At 43.8% G+C, this 6,905-nt stretch overlaps 1 long non-coding RNA gene across 1 annotated transcript; it reads right to left on the reverse strand.

Moving 5' to 3' along the window:
- Positions 1-2,149: 2,149 nt before the first annotated feature.
- Positions 2,150-6,661, reverse strand: LOC146007055 (uncharacterized). The gene is made up of 3 exons (XR_014444226.1): positions 6,607-6,661; positions 4,385-4,595; positions 2,150-2,474 (listed from the first exon to the last, which is right to left on the reverse strand). It is a non-coding gene; the product is annotated as an uncharacterized LOC146007055 (long non-coding RNA).
- Between the last annotated feature and the right edge of the window lie 244 nt (positions 6,662-6,905).

Consider the following 6,905-nt stretch of genomic DNA (forward strand, 5'->3'; position numbering starts at 1 on the left):
AAATCAAATTTTTATACGTAATCGGAATTGTATAACTCAGATAATAAAACATATTTTCTAATAAAAACGAATTGTAGTTACGTCAATAAATATTGAACATAACATGTTCTTAGTATATAATTGAGAATAAGGGCACATACACATTATGCAATATTGCACAGGATTGTGCTAATTTTGTCCAGTTCAGTACGATATTGTACGGTATATGCATACACACAATGAGTCATAGGATGCGGACTTCCATGCATCTCATAAGACATCGTATGATAGTCTTGCATGCATGCTTGATGATAAGATATTGGGTGATGCTCTGCACATTATCATCTCATGACCTTATGTCACATCATATAGTGTCTACATAAAATATCACATATCCGGGAGAGTAAGAGAAACTGTATAGTGTATACAATATCTTATAGTATCCCTAATGTGTACATAGCCTTAGGGGTTACTAACTTACAGTGTACCTATAACAACGACCCAGCAATTAGCTTTGATCTATCTAGCAACATGAAATGAAAGCAGATGTCCGATTGATTGCTATGGGTTATAAGCTAAGCATAGTGTGAGATATGCCAATAAGATGTTATCTATAAATACCACAACAGGGAGTGAATCTGGATCAGTGGCAGGATCAGTAGACTGAAATAGAGCCAACGAGACAAATAATTTTGAATGTGTAGGGATTGAATCCAAGGGGTGCTGGATAACCGAGGGACAGTTGAGGTGGCAACGGTCAGTATACCTACATCGGAATCCTGACTGTAAAATGCCCAGCAGACGGGATCCCGACTGACAGGGGCTATTCTCCCTAGTGGGGGTCCACAAACCCCCGTAGAGGGTGAATAGAACCTGTGGGAAGCGCAGCGAGCCCCAAGGCCAACAGTTGGAATCCTGACTATCAGGCCGGTATACCACACCCAAATCAAGAGTATTGTGTATCTTAAAGATCGAAAACAGAGGGAGATCTAAGCAGAATTGTACTGAGGGCAGAGCAACTGATGCTGGGCAGGGTGTAATGACAAGAGGGTGGCATGTCTGCAGCCTCAGGGACACCTGTGGAATGCTTTGAGAAGTGCCTGGCAGAAAAGCAGTGTCCTTAGGATGCAGCCGGTGCCCAGCTGCTTGCTCCCAGACTTTTATTTGTAAATCAAATGACGTCATAAGATCATGTACACTTGGGAATAGTAGAGTGTGCCAAGCACAGTGAGGCACCTGGCATGGCGAGCGAACACAATACAGAAATCCACATGCTCAGGTGCAGACAAAAATATCCGAAAAACTCATGTTGACCTTTTGCCTATGTTGGCCTACTAGTGCATGTCAACCTAGACACCGTCACCCTATCCACCATAATTGGCCGTGAGGCAGGTGAGACGGCTGGAAGCTGGAGCTACACGCTGCTGCTGCATAGAAAGTGGCGTCAGTCCTATGGTCTTACCCCCACTATATTGGCGGCTTCATGACATTGCCCGCTTCAAGCTGGACAGCAGGGAAGTTGTATATTCTGTGCAGAACACTGGAGCAGAGGATGAGGGGAGGGCAGGGGCATGGGAAGTATGCTTCCATTGGTCTTCTCCCGTTCTTTATTTTTTGCAATTACCATATTGAAGTGGCAGTATGGTATACCTCCCCACTAGGAAATGGGTGCAGCGTTAATGGTAAAAAAAATATTACTTTTTATAGATGCCTACCAGTTTCAGCAAGTCTGACCCCGGCATGATCCGGCATGATGATTTGTAAAACCACCAGTACCAGCATTAAGGGCCCACTAGCACCTGCTTGGAAAGGAAATATATATATAAAAAAGACAAATACACCAAAAGTTATATTCTTTTATTGTAAAAATTCCTCTGCACAGCCCTCTTCATTCCACGTAGCATTCATAGTATCTTGGAAATGGACTTGCCATGTTTAGGGCCATGCTGCAGTGTGACCCCAAAGAGTGCCGCTCCCACAGTCTCAACTAATTAGCACTTCCCATTTCCCAATACAGCGTTAATAGCCTTTGCATTCTGAACAATGCATGAGTATGAACTATAGTGTAAATTTCCTATGCAGAAATATTTTTATATCTACAAATACTAATTATATATATATACATATATATATATATATATATATATATAAACAAAGAAGAGAAGGGAGGCAGACAGGTAAGTGTAAAGAAGTAACAACTTTACTTAAAAACAATTCACATACATTCAAGTTTAAGACTTTCCGCCTTAACAGTCTCCGTGTACAGCGTGTACATCACGCTCAGCAGCTTTTTAGCGTTCTCAGCAGGTATTCTCCATGCTTGATTAGAAACCAGTGTGCAACAACAGAGCATCAACGTCCACGTGTCTTCCCAACCACGGCCAATGCGTTTCATCATGGGTGACTTCGTCAGGGGGCTTAAATATATTACAATTATATCAATGTGTTCCAAAGCCATGTAGCTTGCCTCTGCATTTATGTGTCCATCGAATTACCTGGAAGAGAGTTAATTACCTTGTCACCGATTCTATTTAGGCTGCAAAAGGTACTGTTTCTTTCAAGCAGACTTTCTAAACAACAGGATTGTTTGCACACTTAAACAGAGCTTCCTTCCTGTTCAGTTATCTTGCCAGGAATGATCCACTCACAGCCAGTATTGAGTATTGCATTAGCGGTTTACACCCACCAATCCTGTTCCAGCTGAAGATTTAAAGGGCTTTAGTCCTTAATCTAATTTGCCTTAAATCACGTCCAGAGTGTGAGCTTGGTTCCGGTGCACCTGAAAAATTGGCTTTGCGATTTGTAATAAATGTAACGTTATCTCTGCTGCATCACCCAGCTAATCCCGTGCTACCTGCACTGCAGCTGCTCCGCAGTCCAGCTAGTCCTGTGCTACCTGCACTGCTGGTGCTGCTCCGCAATCCAGTCAGTCCTGTGCTATCTACACTTTTACCTGCCCTTCTAGTGCTGCTCTGCAATATGGCTAATCCTGTGCTACCTGCACTTCTGTTGCTGCTTCACAATCCAGCTAATTCTGTAATACATGTTCTGCTCCACAATCCAGTTAATCCTGTGCTACCTGTGATGCTGGTTCTGCTCTGCAACCTAGCAATTGGTGTTACCTGTGCTGCTGGTCCTGCTCCGCAACCCAGCAATTGGTGTTGTTTCCTCTGCTGCTGTCCATGCTGAATCAGGCCCCTAAAGCATTACACTGTAAACTCTGATAACCATTACATCATACCTGGTATAATTCCTGATTGGTACGAGCTTATTCAATTTTCAAACATATATAGATTATGATACTATTTGTATAACCTAATGCCAAGTACAAATATTAATTCCCCATGCCTACATTTCATATTACTGACTAAGCAAGATTAGAAGCTGCACACAATATTAAGCTGTACAGCATGTGGAATATCAGGTCATCTTGCCTGTAAAGGGAACGGCAATTTAAAGAACTGTTCTGTGCACAGAATGTATGACTAGAGCACCTAGATTAGATGAGAGTATTCCCAATAATCAGACCAAGTAGCATTGGAACATGCAGAATTTTGTCAATACCAGTAATCCCTCTGCGCTTATTGTGCTCTCTTTCTTATTTTAATCCTCACAGTGTTACCCAAAATAGAGAATAACCACAATAGTGTAATACAATTTACACATACAGCAAACTATATTTAAAAATAGTTGATATGATGTTGATAGGGGTATGGATCATTGGGTAGTCAGCATAATGGAAAGAAAAGCATTAGGTCGACACCAATAGGTCGACATGCATTAAGGTCGACATGACTGTAGGTCGTCGTGGGCTAGGTCAACAGGGTCATTAGGTCGACACAAGCATTAGGTCGACATGGGGAAGGTCAACGTGGGGAAGGTTGACAGTCAAAAGGACAACATGGGATAAAAAAAAAAAATGGCTCGCCATGCTTCGGACACTCTATTTTATTCTTCCACCATGCCCTAGTGGATGGTAGGGCATGAAATACCGCCTGCCGGCACATGTCAACTCAATAAAATTTGAATAACCCCATGTCGACGTTTTGACTGCCAACCTTCCCCATGTCGACCTAATGCTTGTGTCGACCTAATGACCCTGACAACCTAACCCATGTCAACCTTCCTGCATTTCGACCTTCCTGCATGTTGACCTAATGCTTGTCGACCTAGTGACCGTATCATGTTGATAGCACTCGTACCCTTTAACTATGTATAATGTTTAAGTATATAATAATCACTTCTGGGGGGGAGCAGTATCGTCACCGCAGGGTCAGTAACCTTAAATCCAGAGTGTTTGCATGTAAGATACAAAGGAAACCAGATATGGTGCAGTACAGTTTTAAAAAAAACAACAGGTGAATACATAAAAAAGTGCAAGAAGTGCAGCAAACTGGATTCTCACCCAGCACAGAGGTCCACATGAAATGCAGACATATGAGCATATGGAATACAACCACGGGCGTCCCTGGCCAAGGAACAGGTCACACGATGTCCACACTTTTTCCTCCAGGCCACATCCAGTCTGTGTGCACACGGACCGGCACTTCTGGCTGGCGCACTTCCACTGATGGCTATGAAGGGACGCTGGACACCTGGTGTGCACAGGGGTCACTCTGATGATCAGGAAAGAGGAGCTGCAGTTATTTTTGAGGTAATTATAGAGAATTTTATTGGTACTTATTTCCTAGCACGGCGCCTAGACTGTATGCATCGGGTCCAAAAAAATCGTGTTGATCGCATCGCATGCAACCAAATTGCATGCGATGCGATCAACGCGATTTTTACATTGGAATCAATGTGAAATGGTCCCTGAGACTCGATTTTACATTGGCCCCAATGTTAAATGGCCCCCAGACCCCAATTTTTATTGTTTCCCAGCTCTGATGTGTCAAATGCCCCCCCATTGTTAACGCTACCCCGACCTTTTCATACCCCCACTATCCACGTCGGCCTGTAGTTGACTTTATATAGTGTGGCGAGCACAGCGAGCCACCGAGCCCGAAGCGTGGCGAGCGCAGCGAGCCCCGCGAGGGGACGCGCATTACTTCACAGGTATTACGCGTCCCCTCGCCACGCTTCGGACTCGCCACACTATATAAAATCAACTCCACGCCGACGTGGATAGTGGGGGTATAAAAAGGTCGGAGGACGTGTACCGCCGCCCCTCGCAGGTTTGCTGCGCTCGCCACGCTTCGGGTTGCCATTAATCGTGGGGTGGCGTTAACAATGGGGGGGGGGGGGGGGGCATTTGTCATGTCAAATACCCATAAGGGTAGCTATACAATGAAAAATCGGGTCCATTGGCCCATTTAACATTGTTCCCTATGTAAAATCGCGTCCATCGCATCGGTCGCATCGCATGCCTTAACTTAAGGCATGCGATGGACGCGATTTTTTAATTGGCGGGGAAAAGGCTAAAAATAGCCCTGAAATCGCGTCGGTCGCGTCCATCGCATACCTAAGTTAAGGTATGCGATCACCTGCGACGGGCGCCGTGCTAGGAAATAAGTACCCTTTTATTATATGTATTCACTTGATGTGTGGCTTGAGAAAGGGGTGTAAGCCCCGAAACGTCGCCTAATAAACTTCACAGGTTTTTTACACCAGCTGATGGTCTCTGAATGCCGCCTTCTCTCTGGAAGTATACGTGTGCTGGGATTTGTGCCCATTCAAGGAAGATACCTGAGCAAGGTATTTGGCCATTTGGTTTCAACCTAGGAATATCTGTTATATGGATTATATATATACATACATACACACACACACACACACACAATATTTTCTTTTACAATATATGGCCCTCCAAAAGAACCCAGTTGGGTCAATATGTAGTAAGCAGCGCATCAGGAACAGATGAAGATGTGATTTTAATACATCGAAAACGTTTGGACATTTACCTGCGTTATGTTACTTATTTATCCACTGAGTGCCGCCGTGCGCTGCTTACTATATATATATATATATATATATATATATATATACACCTGTTGGTTGTTCCCGATCTTGGATCATCCCGATTCTGCAGCGCAAGCCAGCGTCTGTTCCACCGATGGTGTCCTGGACACGGAGCGGAGCCCACGAGTGAGCTGTATTTGCCTGATTGTGTTTTATCAAGCCATGTGGTAACCAGTCCACAGCGTTGCTTTTACAGGTACAAGCATATTGTTGAAGTACCGTGGAGTATGTTTCTCCTTTTTGCATAATAAAGTCTCGTTTAATGCACCAGGAAGTGCTCCTTCCCATTTCTCTTTGTTTCTCCCATATATATATATATATATATATATATATATATATATATATATATATATATATATATATATTTATATATATATATTTTATATCAATCCCCAGATAGAACAGTCCAATCCAGAGACAGACAGGTCCAGCACACCTCAGCATGTCACATGCAGTAAAATCATTTAATGAAGCAAACAAGCAGTACAGGGTTTCAATATACTTAGCATATCAGTAGCTGAAGACAGCAGTATCATTTTATATCCACAGGCATAGCCCTGACGGCCGTTTCGGTGTCCAACCACCTTCATCATAGGGCATCAGCCATATAATGAAACCAGCCTTAATATATCATGAAATCACACCTGAATAACATATAAACGCAATTACCTAAGCGCCTGGTCCTCCCATCGCCTCTCCTGCAGCTCCAGCGCGTGTACTCGGCGTCCCGGAAGTGACATCGGGACCCGGAACTAACATGCACTGCCTCAGTGTTCAGGGAGGCAAGAAAGGTTCCCAGGCGCCGGATGTGTACATCCGGTTGCCAGGACAACGCAGCTCAGCAGCACAAACTACAGGCAGCAAAGTCTCTAGCTAAACAGACTGCAGAACTCTGCAATAGTGTGGCGAAAATGCCACAACGTGGATGCATTGTCCACTGTAAGCAAAAACGGACCTTAAATGCTGTC

The sequence above is a fragment of the Crinia signifera genome, chromosome 6, assembly GCF_055691185.1.
Source record: "Crinia signifera chromosome 6, ASM5569118v1, whole genome shotgun sequence".
Lineage (NCBI taxonomy): Eukaryota > Metazoa > Chordata > Amphibia > Anura > Myobatrachidae > Crinia > Crinia signifera.